Source organism: Monodelphis domestica, chromosome 5 (genome assembly GCF_027887165.1).
Source record: "Monodelphis domestica isolate mMonDom1 chromosome 5, mMonDom1.pri, whole genome shotgun sequence".
Taxonomy (NCBI): Eukaryota; Metazoa; Chordata; class Mammalia; order Didelphimorphia; family Didelphidae; genus Monodelphis; species Monodelphis domestica.
In genome coordinates this window covers 32094526-32120012 of record NC_077231.1, presented here as the reverse complement: position 1 = coordinate 32120012, position 25487 = coordinate 32094526, and the positions used below count along the sequence as shown (strand labels likewise).

The 25487-nt window shown below is 42.2% G+C and overlaps 1 long non-coding RNA gene across 1 annotated transcript; it reads right to left on the bottom strand.

The window, feature by feature from the left end:
* Positions 1 to 2516: 2516 nt before the first annotated feature.
* On the bottom strand, positions 2517 to 25406 carry LOC130454418 (uncharacterized). The gene is made up of 3 exons (XR_008912046.1): positions 24683 to 25406; positions 24111 to 24142; positions 2517 to 2750 (listed from the first exon to the last, which is right to left on the bottom strand). It is a non-coding gene; the product is annotated as an uncharacterized LOC130454418 (long non-coding RNA).
* Between the last annotated feature and the right edge of the window lie 81 nt (positions 25407 to 25487).

Below are 25487 nucleotides of genomic sequence, written 5' to 3'. Positions count from 1 at the left end.
TTTTTCTGAAATCATTCTACTCATCATTTCTTATAGCACTAGAGTAGGAAATAAGCATCTGTATAGTACCTACTTTGTAACACCCTCTCATCTGATCCTTGAGGCTTTGGAAAATAGGTGCTATTATTCATGGAAACTGAAGGAAACTGAGGTCAAGGAACTTGCCTGGTTCATCCACTTATTAATTGTCTGAGATCAGATTTGAACTCAGGTCTTTCTAACTCCTGGCCCAAAGCTCTATCTATAGGAAAAAGTAGGCAAGCTGAGCCTGGGAGCCAGGGCTTTGGGATCCCCAACTGCTTTTTCCACATTGCATTTTCTTACTAGAGCACCAGTAATCCTGTGATAGAGAGTAACCTTGAAATTGGTTGGAACTGATTTGTGACAAGGGATGGGGCTCAACCCCCACATGGGCTTGCCGGAAGCCACGGAAATGTAAAATGCTTTGAGTCATCTTGCAAAACATTTGGATGGTTTTAAGTCAGCCGCCAGGAAGAGTAGAACAGTATAACTTAGAACTAGCATAGCCTGACTCACAGTAGCCTGCTTAGAGCAGTACAGAAGAGTTACACTTAATAATTTGTTCTAAGTTATTACTGTTGCGGCTTTCACTTTTCTCTACCCATGAGGCTTTGTCTTTTGTGCAGAAGAAATAAGTAGCTGTTGTATGCCTGATCTATGTTGGACATTGAATACCTTTCTACATTTTAGGAAGAACCTGGGCATCCTCCAGACCCTGCCATAACCCCAGGGCTCCTGATGGGGTTATAAAGAAAGAAAGATATAATGAGGCAGAAAGAGCCTGACTCTTTTCTTTTAGGTGGTCCGGCTCCCCTAGGACAAAAGCTGGAGCTAGGTCCCCTTCATGGGAAAGACACAGCAGAAGTTAGATAAGTCGTTTGGAGATTCCAATGCCGTTACTACAGTATGTGGCTCAGCTTTGAATGGGGGGGGGGAGGGTGCCCATCCATGGGAAGGTGGCCCAAGAGGTTCTGGCTTGTGATTGTGGTCGTGGTGTTCAACAGGAAATTATGAGGAGGCTAATGTTAGGGGAACATGGAAGGACCTATGTGAAATGAGTAGAACCAAGGCAATATTTTTTGAGGAATTATTTGTGTGTGTCCACTTCCCAAGAAAAAAACTGAGAAACAGAAATAAGTGAGACGTAGGGTTTTGTCAGATTGTACCTTTTCTAGAGCATCGAGGGGAAGGAAGGTCGGAAAGAGTTACCTGGGAATTTTAAGGTAACCGATTAGTTCATTAAAAATGTAAATATATATACCTAGTCACAATCCGCTGGACCATCCCAACCTGCTCTAATGGGGGTAACTAGGTGATTCCCCTGATTGACTGGACCTGGGACACCTCTGGTGGGACCTGTGAAACCTAGCTCAGCACTGAGCTTTGAAAGGACACAGGAATAGCTTTCCGGGCCACTGAAGTAAGAAGAGCTGCCAGTAGACTTTACTCCAGCTCTTTTCTTCCTCTCTCTGAAATATTTGGTGCGGAAAGCTCTCGGAGACTTGGTGGGGACATGGGGGCTAGAAGGAGGGCTCTGCCCTACCCCCACTCCAGTTGTCAAGGCAGCTGCATAACTCACCTGTGAGTGGGTGCTGCCTAGACAAGCCCAGGCCTGGGTCTCAGGCCCCTGGCTTCCTCTTCTGCCTGTATTTCTTCCCTGGAGCATAAGTGACCCAAACAGCAATTCTGAGATTAATGTTTTCAGTTTAAGAAAATCAATTTGAGCTGGAGAGGCCGGGAGATCCTGAGCCCTTCAGGTAGAGCTGAGCAGCCTGAGAAAGCTCCTGCCTCCGCATCCTTCTCAGAAAAGTCAGTCTTGAAGAGAGGATGCGCCTGTGCCCTGCTCCAAAACATGGACAGTGAAGAGAGTGCCGGGGAGCTGTCTAGGCAGCAATTCTAATAAATGCTCTGAGCTATAGCTTTCCTCCTGAGGAAGTACAGTAGGAATTGTAGGGAGCGTGTTGTAAATCTTTGTCCGAGTGTATGCCTGTGTGTCTGTGTCAAAGAGGCGTCCAATACCTCACCTACATCCTTTCCCTCTTGAGGAGCTCCTAGACATCGCTCATGTGGAAGCTTTCAGAAATCTTCCCCCAAGGCTCCGGGATGGGGATATAAAGATCCAGACTTAATGAAAAGGGGCCTGAGGAGTCCCTGGGCTCGAATCCAATGCGTGCCTGAACTCAGAACTAGGGCCTCTTATTGGAAGAAGAGGAACCCTCCTATGCCCACCAGAGTTTGTTGTTACACTGCCAATACACTTCCTAAAATGTAGCACTCAAAACCTAAAACCATCTTTGATATGTGGTCTGTCTAAGCGGGGCAGTCCCTGGTTTTTGCTTTTCTTTTGTTTTCCTTTTCATTTTTTCCAGACTAGACGCCAAATGCAATTTTAAATATTCATTTTCTGATATTTTGTCATCCATATTCTCTTCCTCCCTCCCGCTTCTCTCCTACCCACCCTAAGAAGGAAAGTAGTATGACACAGGCTATACATATACTATCATATGACATATATTTCCAGATTCGTCACACTGTGAAATAAAAGACATATTGCTTATGCTAGAGAAAAATTCATGGAGAAAATAATGTGAAGAATAGTCTCCTGCCCTCTGCATTCAGACTCCAGCCAGTTCCTTCCATGGTGGTGGATATCCTTTTTGGTCATGGGTCCCTTGGAGTTGTCCCGGTTGATAAAATTTGTCCAAGGTGGGTACCACTGTAGAAACGCACTGAAAAAATGCAACAATAACACATATACACACAACACACTTAACATTTTCTCTATCATTTTCTTAAGTCTAGACAATCAGCAAAACAATAACTCAAGCCCTGATTTGTAGCTTTGGCCAGTATCAGAGATGGAAATGCTCCTACTGAAAAATTCACTATCGTGTCCAGAGAACCAATTGGTGCCGACTCCTCTCAGATTCACAAGGTTACTTCCAAGGCTAAGAATATCTACAAAGTAAAAAAAGAGTCTGCTTTGATCTGCAGTTAGACTCTATCGGATCTTCCTCTGGAGGAGGAGAGCATTTTTCATCATAAATCTTTCGAAATTGTCTTGGATCTGTATATTTCAGAGAAAAGCTAAGTCATCCACAGCTGATCATTGTACAATACAACTGTTACTGTGTACAACTTTCTCCTGGTTCTGCCCAGCATCTGTTCAGTCTTTCCAGATTTTTCTGAAAGCAACCTGCTCCATTCCTTTTTCTTTTATTTTTTTAACCTTACCTTCTGTCTTAGTAACAATTCTAAGACAGAACAACAAGGGCTAGATAAACAGGGTTAAGTGACTCGCTCAGGGTCACACAGCTAGGAAGTGTTTTGAGGTCATATTTGAACCCAGAACTTCCCAACTCAAGGCTTGACATTTTATCCACTTCCCCTGATCATCATTTCTTTTTTTTTTCTTTTCTTTTATTAAACCCTTACCTTCCCTCTTGGGGTCAGTACTGTGTGTTGGCTCCAAGGCAGAAGAGTGGTAAGGGCTAGAAAATGGGGGTTAAGTGACTTGCCCAGGGTCACACAGCTGGGAAGTGTCTGAGGCCAGATTTGAACCTAGGACCTCCCATCTCTAGGCCTGACTCTCAATCCACTGAGCTACCCAGCTGCCCCCGATCATTTCTTATAGCACAATACTATCTATCATAATTATAGACCACAACCCATTCAGTAATTCCTAGTTGATGGCTGACCCCTCAATTTCTATGTCTTTTACCACCACAAAAAGTAATTCTATAAATATTTTTGTACATATAAGTCCTTTTTAAAAAACCTCTTTGGAATACAGACCTAGTATTGTGATATTATACAGTTCTATAGCCCTTTGGGCATAGGTCCAAATTGTTCTCTAGAATGTTAGTTCACACCTCTACCAACAATGCATTAGTGTCCCACTTGCCCTACTTTTTTTTATATTTTCCTTTTCTACTATATTAACCAATCATTTAACCAATAGCTTCACCAAATTAACCATTAGGTGTGAAGTAGTGCCTCAGACTTGTTTTAATTTGTATTTCTCTAAATCAAGAGTGATTTAAAGCATTTTTTCATATGACTATGGATGGCTTTGATTTCTTTCTCTGAAAACTACCTGTCCATATACCTTCACCATTTGCCAAATGAGGAATGATTTGTATTCTTATCATTTTAACTTGGTTCTCTGTATATTTATCAGAGAAACTTGCTATAAAATCCCGCCCCCCAGTTTTCTACTTTCGTTCTAACTTTGGCTGCATTTGGTTTGTGCAAAAAACCCTCTTAATTTAATGTAATCAAAATTATCTGTTTTTATATCCCATAATGCCTTCTATCTCATTTAGTCATAAATTCTTCCCCTAGCCATAGATCTGACAGGTAAACTATTCCATGCTCTTCTAATTTGCTTGTGGTATCATCTTTTATGCCTAAATCATGTAACTATTTTGACTTTAACTTGGTATTTGGTGTAAGATGTTGGCCTATACCAAGTTTCTGCCCAATTGCTTTCCAGTTTTCCTAGCAGTTTTTTGTCAAATGTTGAATTCTTGTCCCCAAAGCTGTGATCTTTGCATTTATCAAACACAGGAGTCATTTCCTACTGTATATTGTGTACCCAATCTATTCCACTGACCCACCATTTTATCTCTTAGCCAGTACCAGATCATTCTGATGCTTATTGCTTTATAATAGTCTGACTGCTAGGCCACCTTCCTTCACATTTTTTTCATTAATTACCCTCATATTTTTAAACTTGTGTTCTTCTAAATGAATTCTGTCATTTTTTTCTAACTCTATAAAATAATTTTTGGTATTTTGATTGGTATGGAGCTGAATAAGTTGGCCCAACCTAACCATGAGCAATTGGTATTTTTCAAATTGTCCAGATCTGAATTTATTAGTGTGAAAAGTGCTTTGTAATTGTGTTCATATATTTCCTGGTCTCGGCAGGCAGACTACCAAGTATTGTATATTGTATACTAGACTTTGTTGGAAATACATAGATATGCTGATGACTTATGTGGTTTTTTTTTGTATCCTAAAACTTTGCTAAAGTTGTTAATTTTTCAACTAGTTTTTTAGTTGATTCTTTAGGATTCTCCAAGTATACCATCATATCTTCAAAGAGTGATAGTTATTTTTTCTCATTGTCCATTCTAATTCCTTCAATTTTTTTCTTCTCATATTACTATAATTTGCTTTCATGGTTAGTATTTAACAAATAATTGTTGACTGACTGACCCCACTGATCCATGATATATATTTCCAAGATATAACCTGCCCTATGGACTCACCTCCCCAACGCAGGCCTGTGTGACCCTGGACAAGTCACTTGATTTCTCAGCTCCACATATATAAAAATTAAGGAATTAAATTACCTCTAAGGACTTCAGATCTAAAACAATGATCCTATGATCTCTCTGGGGCAGCTAAATGCTGTAGTAGATAGAGCAGTGGGTCTTGAATCAGGAAAATTCATCCTTTTGAATTCAAATCTGATCTCAGACACTAGCTGTGTGACCCTGGGCAACTTAACTCTCTTGGTCTCAGTTTCCTTATCTGTAAAATGAGCTGAAGAAGAAATTAGCAAACCATTCCAGCCTCTCTCCCAAGGAAACCCCAAATGAAGTCACAAGAGTCTTACACCAATGAACAACAAGAAGAATGAACTCTTTAAATCTCCGGTTCCTGAGTAGCAAGAGGGATTGCAGCTAATCCTTAGGAAGATCTCTTCAGACAAAGGAGGGCTAAGGCATGAGTGGGAGATCTCAGAGCAGAAGCAAAACCTTCTCCAACCCCTCAGTTCACAGATCGAGGAGAGAGCTTTTTAACCCATGTTTTCTGTCTTAGAATCAGTACTGTGTATTGGTTTTAAGGCAGAATTTAAGAATTTAAGGGGTAGGCAGTAGAAGTTACATAGGATCACCCAGCTAGAAAGTGTCTGAGGTCAAATTCGAACCCAGGACCTCCCATCTCTGACTCTCTATCCACTGAGCTGCGAAGCAAAAAGAATATGTGGAGGTGGCATTTGGAGTCTAGTCTCCTTTCTTCCATTTGCTGAAGGACAGAGAGGCACTGACAGAATAGGAAGCATTAAGGCAGTGAGCACCATTAAACAGGGGATCAGGCTGGGATTTCCTGGACTATACCTCACCTTAACAGGCTGTGAGTACCATGCCAGAGACACTGCCTTGGGTTTCCACTAAGCAGGATGAGAGGAGGAACTATTTACCCTGAAATAAGGGGCAGCCAGGGCACAGGCAGGAAGAAAGGTTGGGGAGGGAATGAAGGTGGGCAGAGGAACCCTCCAAGTCCAGATGCCAGGCTGCTCACCTCTCCACTGAGCCTGACACCCTCTTGTGGACACCGTCCCTGTCCAGGAACTAGCCTGAGTGAGCCAAAAGGCGGAGAAGGCATGGCACCTGCCTTCAGGAAACTCCCAATATGAGTCCTAGGGAAAGCCAGCCACATCCAAGGCACAGTGGCAGAGGCGAGACTAGAACTAAGGGCTTCATCCATACTGAGGGAATAGGGAGAGCCTGCGGGGAGCAGAGGAGGCTCTAAGAGGTGCTATAATATACTCAGGATGGCTGCTCCATACTGTGGAAAGGGCTTCCCTAGATTTAGAGTTTAGGTGACTCTAAGGGTTTATTACACCCATTTTTCAAGGGAAGAAATGGAAGATTTAAGAAGCAAAGTGGCTCGCCCATTTGTCATACAGCTAGGAAACAGTGTCTGAGGCAGGATTTGAACCCGTTTCTCCTAACTCCAAATACAGTACTATATCATGCTGCTATTCTCATTGCTCCAGCTATTTATTTCTCTGATTCCCTCATCATCACACCTTTTCCCTTGAATGTCATCTATTGTCTCTGGGACTCAGTTCCTCATCTGTAAAAAGGAGGAAGTCAGATTAGATCATCTCTCTAAGGTCCCTTCTCAGCTCTAACATGCTGAGATTTTTTATGAGCAGAGCTAGTTTGGGGAAAGGAGAATGATGGTCAGTCAATGTGGAGTCTGCCAGCTGGGAAAAAAAAAAAGACTGGGCAGAAAGCACAAAGGAGAATGTCTCCGGCTAGGGAAGAAGCTGGAAAGGAGAAGGACTGAGCAAATACAATAAAAAGAAGGAGAAGGGGGAGATCCTCTCTCTTATGATAGGGGAGAAGTTTGTCCATGAGGTGATTGTACTTACCAGCCACTCATTTCCAGTGGTTCGCAGGTCCTCGGAGGTGTTCTCTGAGTGGAAATGAGCTGGACCCCACCTCTACATACAAAATATAACGTCTCCTCTCTCCCTTGGGTCAGGAAACTTTTTCATGCCAAGAAATATATCAGAACTGACAGAAGCTCTGGGAGAAGTCCTTTCTTAACCAGAGTATGCTGGGTGAAAATTTGACTAATGAAGACACCGGTGTTGTTCTTTTCCCCAGGAAAACTGCCTCCTCGTGCCAAAGGAAGGAAGGAAGGAAGGGAAATGGTGTTGCCAGGGAACCAGAAAGTCTTGGGGGGGGAGGTCCAAGAAAGAGGACAGTAGGGAACCAGGAACATGGTGGGGAGGAAGGCCAAAAGCAGACACAGGTTCAAGGAAAGGATGACTGTATAAAGAAGACTGACACTACTCAGAGAATGCACTGAGCCTGCACTAGGAGAAAGACCGTTTAAACTTGATAAAGAATGCCCCATAGACCCAGGAGGGATAGCTAATACCTTGGGCGACAGAACAGAGATGCTGGAAGATCTCGATAGGCTGGCAGATAGGACCACTAATAATTCTCTATGTTGATGGATCTATTGACAATCTCAAAAGTCAATCAATAAGCATGTTCCAGGCACTGTTCTAGGTGGTAGGTATTCAAAGACAAAAATAAAATTGTGCCTGCCTTCAAGGAGCTTACATTCTAAAAATAGGAACTGTTTCTAAAACATAATAATAATTATTATTGATGTTCTGAAAAAAGAAAAACAAACTATCAGGATCAAAAAATGATGAATTAACAATCAATGAAGATGAAATAAAAGCAGTTGTTGGGAGCTATTTTGCTCAAGTATATACCAGTAAAACTAACCATTTAAATTAAATTAATGACTATCAACAAAAACATAAATTAGCCCCGTTAACAGAACAGGAACTAGAATACTTAAGTAAGCCTAACTTAGAAAAAGATACTGAATCATTATAAATGATCTCCTTAAGAAAAAATCCCAGGACCAGATAGATTTACAATTAAATTCTACCAAACGTTGAAAGAACAATTAATTCTAATATTACATAAACTATTTGAAAAACATTTCAAATCATCAACATTCTATGTTGTGCTGAAAGAATCCATCAGGAGAAGACAAAGAGAAATTCCATTTAAAATAACTGTAGATGTAAAATATTTGGGAATACTATATTTTGTCAAAACCTTTTTCTATACTTATTGAAATGATCATATGATTTTTTTGGCTTTGTTATTGATAAGGTCAGATATATTACTAGGCTTGCTAATATTTTTTTTTTACCTAAAGGGCCTTAGCCCCTTTATTTTTTTTTAACTTTAAATATATTTTATTTGATCATTTCCAAGCATTATTCGTTAAAGACATAGATCATTTTCTTTTCCTCCCCCCCCCACCCCCCATAGCCGACGCGTAAGTCCACTGGACATTAGATGTTTTCTTGATTTGAACCCATTGCTTTGTTGATAGTATTTGCATTAGAGTGTTCATTTAGAGTAGTCTTGCTAATATTGAACCAGCCTTGAATTCCTAGTATAAATCTGGCCTAGAGTGCATTAAACTTTGTGATATTTTCCAGTCTCTTTCAAGGTGATCACTTTGTTGGGACCAAGACAATTTCAGTTCTCCTTCTCCCAAGGAGGGAGAAGATTTCCCCTTTTCTCCATCCCAAGCAGAAGCCATGGGAACAATAAGAACCTAGTAAAGAAGGCATGTGCCTATATAGGTAAGTCCAAGCCTGGCTACCAGCCCGACTGTCTTTTCTGTTTTGTGTTTCTTTCTCTAAGCACATATAACTGAATAGTGATCCTGAGAGATAGACATTTTTCCTGCTTTGGTGCCTACTTTAGAAGCCTCAGAGCTAGAGTCATTAAATCAAGTGCTGGTTGCCCAGCAGGAGATGCTACCTGTGCCAACACACCCTTCTCATTCTGTTTGCCAGATGATGCCTTCAGTGGTGTGGGGAGGAGAGGGAAGGGCTGAGATACCTGGAAATAAATACTATTAATAAAATTGAAGGGAAAAAAGGAACTTATAAAAGGGGACCGCCAATGGCACCAAAGGCAGCTTATTTGTCGATATGCATTTTGAAAGAACAGTGAAATTCTATAGGGAAAAAAAGAGTCTAATATAATAAACCAATTAAATGTCTTTTTTAAAAAAGATGACTATGGGGGAATCTGGGTGGCTCAGTGGATTGAGAGCCAGGCCTAGAGAAGGGAGGTCCTAGGTTCAAATCTGGCCTCAGACACTTCCCAGCTGTGTGACCCTGGGCAAGTCACTTGACCCCCATTGCCTCTTCTGCATTGGAGCCAATACACAGTATTAACCCCAAGAGGGAAGGTAAGGGTTTAAAAAAAAAGATGACTATTGATAAAGTTTGGGTTTTTTTTATTATTACACATGCCTAGATGTCCCACAGATAAAGACTTTCAGCTGCTCAGTAAATGGAAAATATCCATTCTTTACTCCTAGAAGGCCCTTGGGAGTCTATACTTCCCAGGAAAGTATAATTGAAGTAATGAATTTGAGTTTATATTTTAAATTTATATAATAGAGACCCCTGAGTCTTTTGTGTTATAAGCATTTTTATGGTACAATAAATAAATACATTATGTCTACTACTTTATATACTGAATATCTTTTCTAGAAGATACTTATTTGTCCTTTTTTGATAGGGCATGCACTTTGGGGTGGAGGGAAGAACCTAGATATGTCATGCATAGGCTTTCTTTGAAAAATTTTCCTTGGAATTCCAGGGTCAGTGGAATGAGTCGGAGAGTATCTAACAATTATAACTATCCCAACGTGGAATGTGCTGCCTAGTAGATTGAAGGGAACGCTGAGGTAATCAAGTCTAACTCCTCCTTTTGTATTTGAGGAAACTAAGGCCCAGAGATATTAGATAGAAGGTCATACAGGTAAGAAATATCAGAACCCAAATTTGAATCCAAGTCTTCTACTCTACCTCCAATAGTTTTCCTCCCAGGTAGTATGTAGTGTCCACTTGCAGACTGAGTTCCCATTGAGTCAACTACTTCAGATTCAAGGTATTCTGTGAGTCCACACTCTTAAAATATATCTTATGGGCCTCCAGTGATTTGTTGGCTCTAGTCTCTGCCACCTCCAGCTTCTGGCTCAGCTAAAATCCTCCCTAGTTCTGCTATCTAGTCATCTCTGAGGTCTCCCATCTCAGAAAGAGGGGATTCTCAATTCCTGGCTTTAAATTCTATGAGGAAAAAAAGAACAAGATCATGGCAGAAAAAAATATATTCTTAGGCTCAGTTTCTTAATGACTCTTATTGATCTAGGTTTGAGTCCCCTGACTTTTTTTTTCAGGTCTCAACTTTCTTTAATCTTAAATTCTAAAACTAGAAGGAGGGGAAACTCAGGCAAGGCATGGCTGAACCTACTCTCAAAATACAGAAGGGTGGAACATGCAAGGGGACCAAGGCAAAGCTGGCTTTTCTGACAAGGCACTGAGGCAGTGGGAGGAGAGCGTGGGGGCAAATCAATTCCCCCACCTTTACTTCATATAAAAATAGGAAGGAAGGACCTCTAGGCAGATCCTTGTCCCCTCTCCCTTCCCAGTAAGGGAAAATCCCACCTGAGATGGAGTGAGGAGAAGGGGCTCCAGCTACTGAAGGTTGCTTCCAGGCTCAGGTCCCCAGATAAGGAGTGAGGACAACGAAGGGGCTGAGACTCAGAACTGACTCCAAGATGGAAGGTAAGGGTTTTTTAAAATAAATAAATAAATGAAATAAGGGTAGCTTTCCTCCTCACTGGAGGACCTGCTGTTGGAGTCACTTGTTCCCATGTTAGTAGGAATAGATCAATTCTGAGGTCCCTCCCAGCTCCAAGGTTCTGTGATTCTAAGGCTAGGATGGATAGATGCACAGATAGGACAATCTCCTAGGAAGAGGGGTGGGGAGATGGGGAATGCAGGCAGCCTGCAGTGAAGGAGCAGTAGATCTGTTAATGGACTGTGGTATGGGGCAGCTAGGTAGCACAGTGGATAGAGGATACTGGATGAGGACCTGAGTTCCAGTCTGACCTCAGACACTTCCTAAACTATGTGACCCTGGGCAAGTCATTTGGCCCCAGCTGCCCAGCTCTTCCTGCTCTTCTGTCTGATGCTGAGACAGAAGTAAGAGCTTAAAAATGCATTCTACGGTATCCCATCCCAGCAAGATTTCACCCATCCCCCAGCTCCGATGTGAGAAGCCAAAAGCTTAGGCAAGGTCTCCTTCTTTCATCCCACTTCTGTAACCCCACCTCTTCCTCTCTGTATGCAGAATAATCCTCCAGCAAACCAGAAATACCATTATGACAAAACAATTCAAAGAGGCCTCCTAAGGAGCAGTGAGGCTCAGGTCTCAGCCCTGTCTGAACACTGGCTGAAGGAGTGGGCATCGAGCCAGAGTCCTCAGGGGATTACCAGGATGGGCAGCTGCGGCTCAGGGAGGACACACAAGCCCTGTCAGCGTGGGTAGCAAATGGGAAACTCCCTCAGTTCTAAGGCTATGGTACCCTACACCGCCCCAAGCCCAGCTCTTCCTTTCTTCCCAACCTATCCAGTTACCGTCAGGTTCCCTCTTGCCTCTCATCATCCTCTCATTCTAGACCTCACTAAACCTCTCATCAGCTTCCTATTAACCTCTCCTCCCTCTTGGCAAATATGAATATTGCCATTTGCAAAGAAGAAGACAAGAAAGGATTAGTAGGAAACCCAAAGCTCTCTACTCGCAGCTTTTTGAAGTGCATTGAACAGTGGCAATGGCATGGAACATGGTTAGCTGAACAGCAAAACTGGCTACTCCTTCCACCCCACCCCCCACTCATCCATTCTGGCCAGAAGTCTTCTTTGGGAACCCTTCCTAGAAATGGCTTGAGGCCATGCCACCCCAGAAGAGCTGTGAGGAAAAGTCTCTTCCCCTAAACTCCTTCCCTACCACCCCGACTAACTCATTTTGCCCTGGGGAAACACATCATGGCCCAGATTGTTTTTTAATCAATCAATTGATATTTATTAATGGTCTGTCATGTGCCAGACCCTGTGCTAAATACTGGGGATCCAAAAAAGAGGCAAAAAACAGTCCCTACCCTCAAGGAGCTTCCAAACTCATGGGAGGAGGGGGAGAACAACAAGCAAACAAATTGATACAAAGCAAGCTATATTCAGGATAAGTAGGAGAGCATTAAGGGGTGGGGAAGGCTAACACCTCTGGTTGGAGAACTCACTGAACCCTTTTCAGGGCTCTCATCCACCTTTGGTGTCCACCAAAGCTCACCCAGCTATCACCTGTGGCTCCAAGAATCGATAACATTCCCAGTAGCCACATCCTGGCAAAACCGTCTCAGCAGAGGAGCTAAACTAGGTTTAGGTGGAGGGTAACGCCACTCCTCAAGCCCATAGAGGCTCTCCATCCCAAGTATGTGAAAACTTTCCCCCTGAAGAATGGGCAAATAAGAATAACTTATTCTAAGCAGAAGCAGGTGCTATGGAGCACCTAGAACTTGGTCAGATAGCAAAGATGCCAAGGTCATCCACAGCCTTCCAGGTCATTGCTAGTTGTCCTGACCAGTCCTGCCACTGGACTTTGATGACTCTGGAAGAGAAACTGAGGCTGGTGACTTTGTGTAATTCTACTTCCCTTATCCAATTTACTTGCAAGTCTAAACATCACCTTGTTGTGTCACTGGTCCTCTTCCTAAATGAAGGATGAAAGACGATAATAATACAGGGTAAACAGGAGATCATTAACAGAGGAAAGACCCTGGAATTAAGAGGGGCTGGTGAAAGACTCTACCTTCCTGTAGAAGATGAGATTTTAGGTGGGACTTGAAGGAAGCCAGGGAGGTCAGCAGGAGGGAGACAGGCAGAGAAAGTTCCCAGGAGCAGAAAAATGGATTATCTAGTTTGTAGAACAACCAGGAGGCCAATGTCACAGGATCCAAGAGTTCAGGTTGAGAAGTAAGTATGCAAGAAAACTAGAAAGGTAAGAAGGGGTTAGATTATGAAGGGTTTTAAATTTCAAACACAGCATTTTGCACTTGATCTTGGAGGCAATGGGAAACCATTGGAGTTTATTGAGTAAGGGGTGACATAAAACCTGTATTATGGGAAAACAATTTTAATGGCTGAATATAGGATGGATTGGAGTGATAAGAGATTTGAGGCAGGCAGATTCACCAGCAGGTAACTGCAGAAATGCAGGTGCAGGGAGATGGGGGCTTGCACTAGCATGGTAGCAATGTCAGAGGAGAGAAGGGAGTGTATTCAAGAGATGTTGTGCAGGCAAAATCAGCAGGACTTGGCAACAGACTGAATGGGGGAGGATGGTGAGAGAGAGTGAAAAGTCCAGGACTGCAAGCCTGAGGGACTAGAAGGATGGCATTACCCGCAACATTAATAGGGAAGGGTTGGTTTGGGGGAAATCTGTTTTGGACATTGAAGGGGGTATATTTTGAAGATGTCTCCTGGACACCCTATTGGAGATGTCCCAAAGGCAGTTGCAGTTGTAAGACTGGAGATTGGGAAAAGAGAGGTACATATAAGAATCATCAGCAAAGAGGTGATAATTAAAGCCAAGAAAGCTGATGAGATCACCAAGAGAAGTGGTATAAAGGAGAGAAAAGATCCTAGGACAGAACCCTGGAAATCACCTACAGTTAAGAGGGATCTGGAGGAGGATCCATAAAAGACTATGAAGGAGCCGGAAGATAAAATAGAAGGAAAACCAGGAAAGTCCTGAAAACCTAGAGAGAAGAGACGATCAGTAATGTCAAAGGGAGAAATTGTAATATTTTTACTTACACATTATTATCTTTTTTTTAAAACCCTTACTTTCCGTCTTGGAGTCAATACCGTGTATTGGCTGTGTATTATACACAATACTATGTATTATTATTTTGATAATTTGTTTGGTTCATTTTTGCCCCCAGCTGGGGAAATCCTGATAAATAACTTCCATCGTTGAATGTACCCAATCATAAACTCCCTCTCAATCGTCCTTAAACAAATGAAACAACGTAGAACAATAGTACCTTGGATTCGTTGCAGTTTAATAATGGACTTCAGAGCCTAGGTGAATAGCCATGGGAAATGAGATAAATTCATTTTTAAGAAAATATACTGACTCTCCCCTGAGGACAGAGGACATAGGGAAATTTCTCTACTTGTTCCCAGCAAGAAAGGCAAAGCTACAGGCTTCTGGGCAGTGTCTCCAGTTGATTCTGACTGTTATCTGCAATTGTGGTACCTGTAGTGTTGATAACCACAAGAGGAAAACAATCATTCAACTCCAGAAGTTCCAACTCTCTCTCTCTCTCTCTCTCTCTCTCTCTCTCTCTCTCTCTCTCTCTCTCTCTCTCTCTCTCTCTCTCTCTCTCTCTCTCTCTCTCTCTCTCTCTCTCTCTCTCCCTCCCTCTTTCCCCTTCTTTGTTTCTGCCTCTTTCATTTTCTGTCTCTCCTGTTTTTATCTCTTTCATATATGACGGTGATTTTTCTCTCTCCCTCTCCCTCCCCCTGAACTTCTTTGTCTGTCTCTATCACTATCTTCTGTCTCTCTTCCCTGTTTTGATCTCTTTCTCTCATATATTATCCCTCTCTCTTTATCTGTCTTTCTTCTTTCTCTCCTTTATCTGTTTCTTGTCATATAGAGGATGGGGGGGGGGGGGGAGTCAGGTAGTGGCAGCTGGGATAACACCACTACTTCAAGGCTGCAGTTTCTCTTTCAATGGCAGAGTGGTCATATCTCCTATTTTTTCACAAGATTTCTGCTCTCGATTTCATTCAAGAAAAGGGAGAGAAAGAATTGTCTTTTCCCTGGGTGATTAAAACTCTTTAGATTAGAATTAAATGTTGATGATCCTAGAGACTTCCATTTCAGCTGCATGCAAGCTCTTTGGTTAAAAGTATATATAGTGGGCAGCTGGGTAGCTCAGTGGATTGAGAGCCAGGCCTAGAGACAGGAGGTCCTAGGTTCAAATCTGACCTCAGACACTTCCCAGCTGTGTGACCTTGGGTAAGTCACTTACTTGACCCCCATTTCCTAGCCCTTACCACTCTTCTGCCTTGGAGCCAATACATGGTATTGACTCTGAGATGGAAGGTAAGGGTTTAAAAAAAAAAGTATATATATCTACTCTGTAGATATATATATATAAAGTATATATATTTATATATTTAAAAGTATATATATATAAGTATATATATTTATATATTTTTAAAAGTATATATACATATATATATATAGGCATTAAGTTTACTATTGTAGTTCCCTCTCCTCAAATAAGCAAACTCCTTTTCTCCTTTAATCTAACACTAACATCTTCCCAGACTCACCTACCTCCCCTGCTCCTCATCTTCCCACCAGCCTTCCATCCAATTACCCTTTCCTCCTTCCACTCTACCCACCCCCCAGCTCTATGTTTCCTTCCACCAAGAGGATCCTTATCCTCCTAGCCCATGGACATCTGAGCAATTCAACTGGGACAACAAAGGAACACTATCCAAACCAAAATCCAAGAGATTAAGAACCTGGTGGCTGACTGGACAGGAAACTAGGAGTAATCTCCATCCTTCTGCCTCCCAGAAGGCAATATCTTTCTCCAAACCCTCCCAACTAGTCATCACCCTCCCTCTTGTTATGTGCTGAATTCTTTTGAATAAATTCCATTCTAAAGTCCAATCAGAATCTTTCCAAACATGGCAATGGATGGGTCATAGGATGTTCAGATAATGAAAATGGGTTAAGGGGGAAGATTATGAAATCTAAAGACTTAAATCCCCTAATCTGTCATAATTCCTTTTACTACCCCTCAAACTTGCATTCAGAGAAGCGTTAGATACCCTCTGACCTTTACCTTGACCTCCAGGAATTCGGTTTCGTGGAGAACCTGAAAAAAAAAATTAGTCTGGGAAGAGTTCCAAGCTCCTTGAACGCCAGGCTCTTATCCGGTCACTTCTAAGACAGTAAACAGACTTGGCCTGTACCACCCTCAGCTATGAAATGGGAATTTAGTAAGGATGTCTCATTCAGCTGCCCTGCCTCAGGGCCTTAGCCTTGGCTTCATGGTACAACTTCTGTAAAGTCTCGTGTCTGAGCCTCTTGGTGGGAAAAGGGAAAAGGAGGAGGGAATAAGCATTTATTAGGTGCCTACTATGTGCAAGGCACTGTGCTAATAAGCACTTTAAAAATACCATTTCACTTGATCTTCAAAACAACCCTATGACGTTGGTGCTATTATTATCCCCATTTTGCAGTTAGGGAAACGGAGGCAAGCAGTAGTTAAGTGGCTTGGCCAGGGTCTCATACGTACCATGTCAAATCTAAGTTTGTCTTCCTGGCTCCACTTAAAGTATCACTATGGCCAGGCCTCTCTGAGCATCAGACAGTAGCTGTGTATTTGTTTATTCAAACCCTCTACAAGTGTCTGTGTTCAGGGACCACTAAAGAGTCTGCTTGACAGATTGCGGTGGGGAGCTCTATGTGCCTAACTCTCCTGGACAGGGTGTCTTAGCTCCCTCTGGGTGGTGTTTGTACCCTTGCCAGGGGTGTGGTATGTTTGTCTCCTTTCAGTGGGTAAGGTTTGTCTGTCTGGGCCATTCTGGGCTGCCCTATAGGTCTGTTTCCTCTGGGAGGAGAGGAGTCTGTGCCAGCCCTTCTTCTAAAGGGTCTATTTGTACATCCCCTCTCTGATCATTTATGTTTGGGCCCTCTTGAGGGCACAAGTGTCTGTGTCCAATTTCCCTAGGAGTGTGTGTATATATGTATGTATGTATGTATGTATATATTAGAGAGAGGCAAAGAGGAGAAAGACAGAAAAAGAGAGAAAGACAGAGAAGGAGAAAGAGACAGAAAGGGGAGAAAGACAGAAAAAGAGAGAAAGACAGAGAAGGAGAGAGAGACAGAAAGAGGAGAAAGACAGAGAAAGAGAGAAAGACAGAGAAGGAGAGAGAGACAGAAAGAGGAGAAAGACAGAAAAAGAGAGAAAGACAGAGAAGGAGAGAGAGACAGAAAGAGGAGAAAGACAGAAAAAGAGAGAAAGACAGAGAAAGAGAGAGAGACAGAAAGAGAAGAAAGACAGAAAAAGAGAGAAAGACAGAGAAGGAGAGAGAGACAGAAAGAGAAGAAAGACAGAAAAAGAGAGAAAGACAGAGAAGGAGAGAGAGACAGAAAGAAGAGAAAGACAGAAAAAGAGAGAAAGACAGAGAAGGAGAGAGAGACAGAAAGAGGAGAAAGACAGAGAAAGAAAGAGAGACAGAGAGAAAGAGGAAAAAGACAGAAAAAAGAGACAGAGAGAGAAAGAGGAGAAAGAGACAGAAAAAGAGAGAGACAGAGAAAGAGAGAGAGACAGAGAAACAGAGAGAGACAGAGAGACAGAGAGAGACAGAAACAGAGAGAGACAGAGAGAGAGAGAGAGAATCTTTGGTAGGGTACTTCTGGAATTTCTGCCTCATCCCTCTCCCCAGGACAAATCTCAGGTTAATTCCTACTCCTTTCTTCCATCTTTCTCCTCCCCACTTCCCAAATAGTCTGAATGCTGCTAAAAACTCTGGGTCTATATTCCCTCAGACTTCCTCCAAGTTCCCCCAGGAGTAAGAATGAGCCTAAACTGGACTGAAGCTTAGAAACCTAATTTTCAGAGGTGAGAGGTGGGATGAGTCTACAGAAGGGTAGGAATGGCATCTGCCTCTGCTGCTGTAATAAGTCTGGAATGCAGGCAGCAAAGATAAGGTCTGGCTTGCCTGGCTCTCTCCCCTTTGACCCATCCCACCTAGCAAGAATCTCAAGCAGCCTTCTGAGAAAGCCCAGGGATACTTGGGGGGAGGAATGGGTCTAGTATTCTTTAAACAGAGCCTGTTAGGACAGCACCAGGTCACGGATGTCGGAGCCCAGTAGTTAACTATATACAAAGAACACATCTAAATTTAGCAAATTTGGCCCTAAATTAGAAATCAAGTCAGGATCTGGTTTCTCTTTCAGTCTGTTGTTCTCATATGAAGACTCCCTTAAATCACCCCCACAATCTGTCAATGCAAAACAGTAGAAAGACCATAGGGCTAGTAATTAGAACTATTTGTAGATCTAGGGCAAGTCTCTAAGCCTCAGTTTCTTCATCTGTAAAACAAGGGGATTGAGGGGAACAAGCAGGTGTGAGGGGCAGTGAAGAGAGAGAACAATACGGGGAGAGAAGAGCAGCAAGCTAAATAAACTCTCTGACCCTGAAGCAGTAGATTAATATTAAAAGAAAAAGAAAAGAACTAGACTCTAAGGGGGTACTCATCCATGGGAGAATGACTTGACAAATTATGGTATATAAATGCAATGGAATATTACTACCATGTAGGAAATATCAAAGGAGACAATTTCAGAGAATACTGGGTAGTATAAACTGATGCAGTGATCTTTTATATAAAGTACAAAACTGATGCAAATGTTCTTTTACAAGAAAAACAACTCTTTTGTAAAGAACAACTTCTATCGTAAAGAAAAATAACTTGGAAAGAACTCTGATCAACTGGCTAATGATAAATGTGATGTGGGAAGGTTGGGACACTAATACACTGTTGGTGGAGTTGTGATCTGATCCAACCATTCTGGAGAACAATTTAGAACTATGCTCAAAAGACTCTAAATCAATGTCTACCCTTTAATTCCACTAGTAGGTCTATATCCCAAAGAGATCATTTAAAAGGGGGGGGGATTTATCTGTCCTGTGTGTGTGTAATATTTATAGCAGCTCTTTTTGTGGTAGTAAAGAATTGGAAATTATGGGATTATCCATCAATTGGGGAGTGGCTGAACACGTGGTATATGATTGTGATGAAATGTTATTGTGCTTTAAGTGACAAACAGAATGATTTCAGAAAAATCTGGAAAGAATTATATGAACTGATGAAAAGTGAAGCAGAATCAGAAAAGCATCCTGAGAAACAACTGTGAATGACCTAGTTATTCTCAGCAATGCAATGATCCAAACTATCAAGAGACTTATAATGGAAAAATGTTATCTGTCCTCTGAGAAAGAACTGATGGATATGCTCTATTTATATTTTTATAAGACTGAATATACTATATTTTGTTTTCTTTCTTTTTTCATTTGATATCTCTTGCAAATTATTAGTTATTGATTATTATTATTGATTAATTATTAATTAATTTAAAAATTATTATTAATATTATTTTCATAGGAAAAAAAGGAAGCATTCTGATCAAAGCATTGACCAAGCATGTCTCCAAAGAAGCCATAATGAAGCATATTACCCACCTCTTGATAGTAAGGCATTAGATTCAGGATGGAGAAGGAAACATACACTTGTGGCCATGGCTGTTGTGTGCATTTGTTGGCTTGACTAGACTATTTTTGTTACAAGTTTGTTTGGGGATTTTAAAAACTCTCTCTTGGTTTTTAATTGGGGATGGAAAACTTAAGGTAATAGCTATAATGATGTCCAAAAAAGGGAGCCACTGAAAATTGGTAAATGCACAGAAGAAAGCACAGGTGGGCAAGGCAGTTTTGATGCTTCAGTTCAGAGTAAAAACTCTAATTTTTTAAATCATGAGTTTGAATGATACACGTACAACCCAGTGGAATTGCTGGTCAGCTCTGGGAATGAGGAGGGAAGAGGGGAGGGAAAGATCATGAATTATGTACCCACAGGAAAATATTCTCAATAAATTAATTTATTTAATTTTCAAAATAATAGTAAATAGAAATCAAATCATGAGTTTGAATGAAATGACCTATGAGGTTTTTACAAGTTGGACACACTATATTTCTATCAATCTAGCAATAAACATTTATTAAGCACCTACTCTATGCCAACTTCTATGCTAAGTTCTAGAGATACCGTAGTTTGGTCAAAGCCAGTGCCTGCTCTCCTGGAGCCGACAGCTTACTTACAGAGGAGACAACAGGCAAACAAATATACACAAAGCAAGGACGAACAGGGCATCACGGGCAGAGGAAAGGCCCTGGAATTAAGAGGCCGGGAAGGAAGCCGCCACAGGCACCATAGCATAGCGGACTGGCCATGGCGGAAGCGAGAGAGGCGCCGAGGAGGACTCGTAGCCAGCGAGTGAGCCGGAGGGACCGACCGGCGTGGTGGTGGTGCTCTCCGTAGAGAAGGCGGTGGGGAGGGGTTGGGGAAAGGGTAACAAGGTCTGTTTTGGAGATATTGAATTTAAGGTATCCATGGAGGAATTGCTCGTTGGCAACGGGAAGGGAGAGGGAGGAGGGGAGGGAAAGAACATGAATCACGTAATCTCGGGAAAATAGTCTAAGTTAATTAAAGAAAAATGTTTAAAAACATGTCTACTGGAGGGGCAGCCAGGCAGCCCAATGGTGCTGGGCCTGGAGTCAGGAGGACCTGGGTTCAAATTTGAATTTGGACACTTCCTAGCTACATGACTCCGGGCAAGCCACTCACCCCCACTGTCTCAACTTTGCAGCTCTTCTGTCTTAGAACTGACAAAAACAGAAAGTGAGAGTTTAAAAAACAATTAAAAAGGTGTCTCTTGGACATTCAGTAGGAAAGGGGGATGCAGCATCCCTCAGGTGGCTGGGACTTCCCACCAGCGATGTAGGAAGCCACATTTCCCTTTGGGTTGCCACTCTGGTTGTTGGTACAGGCTCAGGTTTTCTTCATGGGGGGAGATAAGGGGCTATTAGCCAGCCGCTCCTTTCCTTGGAAGAAAAGAGAGAGCTCCGCTGGAAACACTCCCATATCCAAATCAATTAAGTCAATGGACATTGTTTGGTATCTGCCATATGCAAATATGGCAGCTAGGGGCTGAATCTGCTTTAACTGCCTGCATATTCTGCGTAGGTGACAGAAAACCAAAGACCATGAGCCTGCCCTTCCTGTGGGATAGGATTTGTAGCCAGTCAACCACCATGAAGCCTTCCTTGACTGGCCCAATCAAGTTTATCCTTTGTGGGGCAGCTAGGTGGGTGGCTCAGTGAACAAAGAGACAGGAAGTCCTGGGTTCAAATCTAATTTCATATACTTCCTAGCTGTGTGATCCTGGGCAAGTCACTTAACCCCAATGTCTAAGCCCTTCCCATTCTTCTGCCTTGGAAGTGTACTTAATATTGATTCTAAGACAGAAGGATTTTTTAAAAAATAAAAATAATATATTCACTACTGACCTCAGAAAGAGCATGTGGGGCAAACCTTTTGTAAAGCATTTAATTACTAGCTAGATAAAGCTGTTTTCACATTCTACTTTATATATTAAGTATCTGTGTCTATTCCTGGTCTCCTAGATTAAACTGTGAGTTCTTGGAGAGGACAGATAAATGGACTGATTCACTTTTGTATCCACTGTGCATATCGGGTACTCAGTAAATGTTTATTAAGTGAATGAATGGGGAATGAATGAATGAATGAACCAACAAATATTTACTGAGCGACTCCCATAATAGCTCACATTTCTGTAATTCTTAAAGGTTTGCTAGGTGCTTTCCTTCCCAAAAACTCTGCAGAGGATAGATATTTTTACTCGAATTTTACAGGTGGATTAAATGAGGCTCAAAGGCTGAAGCAAGCTGCCTAAGATTAAAAAAAAAAAAACTAGTAAGAGGCAAGGGTAAGATGTGCACCTAAATCTGAATCAAGGTCTGAAGAAGAAAATAACAACCTTGTTGGAGGGGACAAGATGAACACATCAAAAGCATCAGTTCTTAATACAATCGAGTACATTTATAACTAAATTGTATGCCTTGAGGACCTGGATTCAAATTTTACCTCAAACACTTCCTAAATATGTCAAATCACTTAATCCTATTGCCTAGCCTTTGCTCTTCTATCTTGGGGTTGTTACAAAGACAAAAGGTAATGAGTTTTATTTGATGAAAACTGCTGGGAAAACTGGAAGACAGTATGGGAGAGATTGGGTTTGGATCAACATCTCACACCCAACACCAAGATAAACTCAGGGTGAATGTCTTGAATATAAAGAAGGGAACTATAAGCAAATTAGGTGAACACAGAATAGTATATCTGTCAGATCTTTGGAAAAGGAAAGATTTCAAGTCCAAGCAAGTTAGAAAAAATTACAAAATATAAAATAAATAATTTTGATTACATTAAATTAAAATTTAAAAGGGTCTGTACAAACAAAACCAATGCAAATTAGAAGAGAAGCAACAAATTGGGAAAAAATCTTTATAACAAAAACCTCTGACAAAGGTCTAAGTGCTCAAATATATAAACAGTTAAATCAATTGTACAAAAAAATCAAGCCATTCCCCAACTGATAAATGGGCAAGGGACATGAATAGGCAATTTTCAGATAAAGAAATCAAAACTATTAATAAGCACATGAAAAAGTATTCTAAATCTCTTATAAAGAAATGCAAATCAAAACAACTCTGAGGTATCACCTCACACCTAGCAGATTGACTAACATGACAACAAAAGAAAGTAATGAATGCTGGAGGGGATGTGGCAAAGTTGGGACATTAATGTATTGCTGGTGGAGTTATTAATTGATCCAGCCATTGTGGAGAGCAATTTGGAACTATGCCCAAAGGGCCTTTGTCTGCCCTTTGATCCAGCCATAGCACTGATGGGTTTGTACCCCCAAAGAGATAATAAGGGAAAAGACATGTACAAGAATATTCATAGCTGTGCTCTTTGTGGTGGTAAAAAATTGGAAAATGAGGGGATGCCCTTCAATTGGGGAATGGCTGAACAAAGTGTGGTATATGTTGGTGATGGAATATTATTGTGCTAAAAGGAATAATAAAGTGGAGGAATTCCATGTGAACTAGAACAACCTCCAAGAATTGATGTAGAGTGAAAGGAGCAGAACCAGGAGAACATTATACACAGAGACTGATACACTGTGGCACAATTGAATGAATGGACTTCTCTATTAGCAGCAATGCAATGATCCAGGACAATTCTTAGGAACTTATGAGAGAATACTATCCACATTCAGAGGAAATACTGTGGGAGTAAAAACACAGAAGAAAAACAACTTCTTGATTACATGTATTGAAGGGGATATGATTGGGGATATAGACACTAAAGGAACATCCTAGTGCAAACATCAAAAACATGGAAATAGGTTCTGATCAAGGACACATGTAAAACCCAGTGGAATTGCTCATCAGCTACAAGAAGGGGTTGGGGGGGGGAAGGGAAGGAAAGAATATGATTCTTGTAACCAAAGAATAATGTTCTAAATTGACTAATTAAATTAAAAAAATGTTTTTAAAGAACTTAGTGTAAAAAAAAAGGTAAAGAGTTTTTAATTCATTAATTTATTTATTAAAAGATAACTAAATAACTAAATGGTATGCTTTGAGGACCTGAGTTCAAATGTGAACTCAGATACTTCCTAACTGTATGACCCTGGGCAAGTCAAATAACCCCACTGTTACAAAGATATAGAGAGAGTTGTTACAAAGACAGAAGGTAAAAGCTTTTAATTCATTCATTTGTTAAAAGATAACTAAATAACTAACTGGTTTGCCTAGGCTAGGTCTCACTCTATATCAATAACCAGAACTCCTAGAATACAGAAGCAATGCCTGCCCCCAGGGAAGGGAAGAAAAATGTCTAAAGGGGAAACTTCTCAGCTTGCAGCTGATCCTGGGGTGCTGTTCATGCAAAGGACAGGACCCTTATTTGCAAGCTGTTTTGTATGTCATTTTCATTTCAGTCACTCCCTGTGGATTCTCTCTCCTCCCCAGCGCCCATCCCATCCCTCTGCTTCCAACATCTTTTCTTCTGTCAGTCTCAGTCCTACCAGCTCATGCTTGGTCAGTGTATGGGAAAAACACACGATCCAAACATTTTGAGCTGGAAGAGGTTTGACCTCACTGGACAGATGAAGAAACAGACCCAGATAAATGGAGTGACTCACCCAAAGCCATGCGCCATCCCGTGAGCCAGGGTCTGGGGACAGACAGCAAACAAGAGCTTGATTGTGACTAAGCCCTGTCACTAAACAGTGTTTCTTGCATAACCAGAACTACGTGGCCCCCAGCAGTCCAGGAACCCTTCCATCTGCCGCTCCTCATTCCTAGGCCCTCTCCTTTCCGCTCTCTCCCCTCCCCCTGTCACTCTTCCTGTGTCCCACAAAATGGTAGATAAAAATCAATACAGCAGGGAGCAAAGAACAAGCAAAAACGAGGGAAAGCCAAGTCCAGCTAGGGATGAAAGGTCGAAGCCCCTGACTGGCAAGTGCCCCTAGTCATCTGTCCCCTCTGAAGACGCTGCAGTCCGGTGACACTGACCTCCCCTCTGCCCTCAAACGTGACACTCCATGTCCCCACTGGGGGATTTTCTTTGGCTGCCCCATGCCTGGCACACCTTTCTCGACTGCCTCCTGGCTTCCCCAACTCCCCTCATTGTTCACAGTCTGCAAAAAGCCTTTCTCTGAACCCTTCCTGCCAGGGCTTACCCTTTCCCATGTGTTTTTCTTTAAACCTTTACCTTCTGTCTTAGAATCCCTATGAAGTATCCGTTCCAAGGCAGGACAGCAAGGCCTAGGTAACTGATTGGGGTTCAGAGTATCAGGAGGTCACCTCCCGTCTCTAGGCCTAACTCTCTATCCAATGAGCATCCTTTCCACTGTCTTCTGCCCATATCTCATTTGCATAGCATCTCCCCATTGGATTGTGGGCTACTTGAGGACAGGGACTGTTTTGGCATATCCTGAGCTTGAATTGCCTGAATAGGCACCCTGGTAGGGGGCAGACTCTTTGGGGAACACCAGAGCTCAGTGTAAGTGGGTTTGGGGAAGGAGCAGGCAAGGCCGGTGCTTGGGAGCTGGACAGAGACTGGGGAGAGGGGCAAGGAAAGCCAGGGGGAGGGAACGTGGGAGTGCTTGTGGGAGGTCCCACTTCTCTGGAATTGCTGTGATGCTTTAGGAAGCGTTTCCCCCTCGATGCATTTCCTCCACAAAAGCCGGCGGGCACCTCCTCATCTTAGAGCCTCCCCAAGAAAGGAGCCTTTGGGCACTGGGCAAGGGGATACTCGAACCCAGGTCTTCCCGACTGAGAGGTTTACTCTCTCCCACGCCGGGCTGCCTGTCGGTATAACGGGAGCTCCCCTCTTTTACAGACGAGGATGTACAGTTACTCGTCCAAGGCCACCAAGCTGGCCACGACGTCTGGGGAAATGGAAAAGCATCTTCTTCCACGCCCAGCCAATTACCTAGGGAGTGTAGAAGAGAATCTGGGAGCGTGCTTAGAAATCTTGGGCGAGATCCGGGAATGTAAGTGTGTGAGGAAAGCCC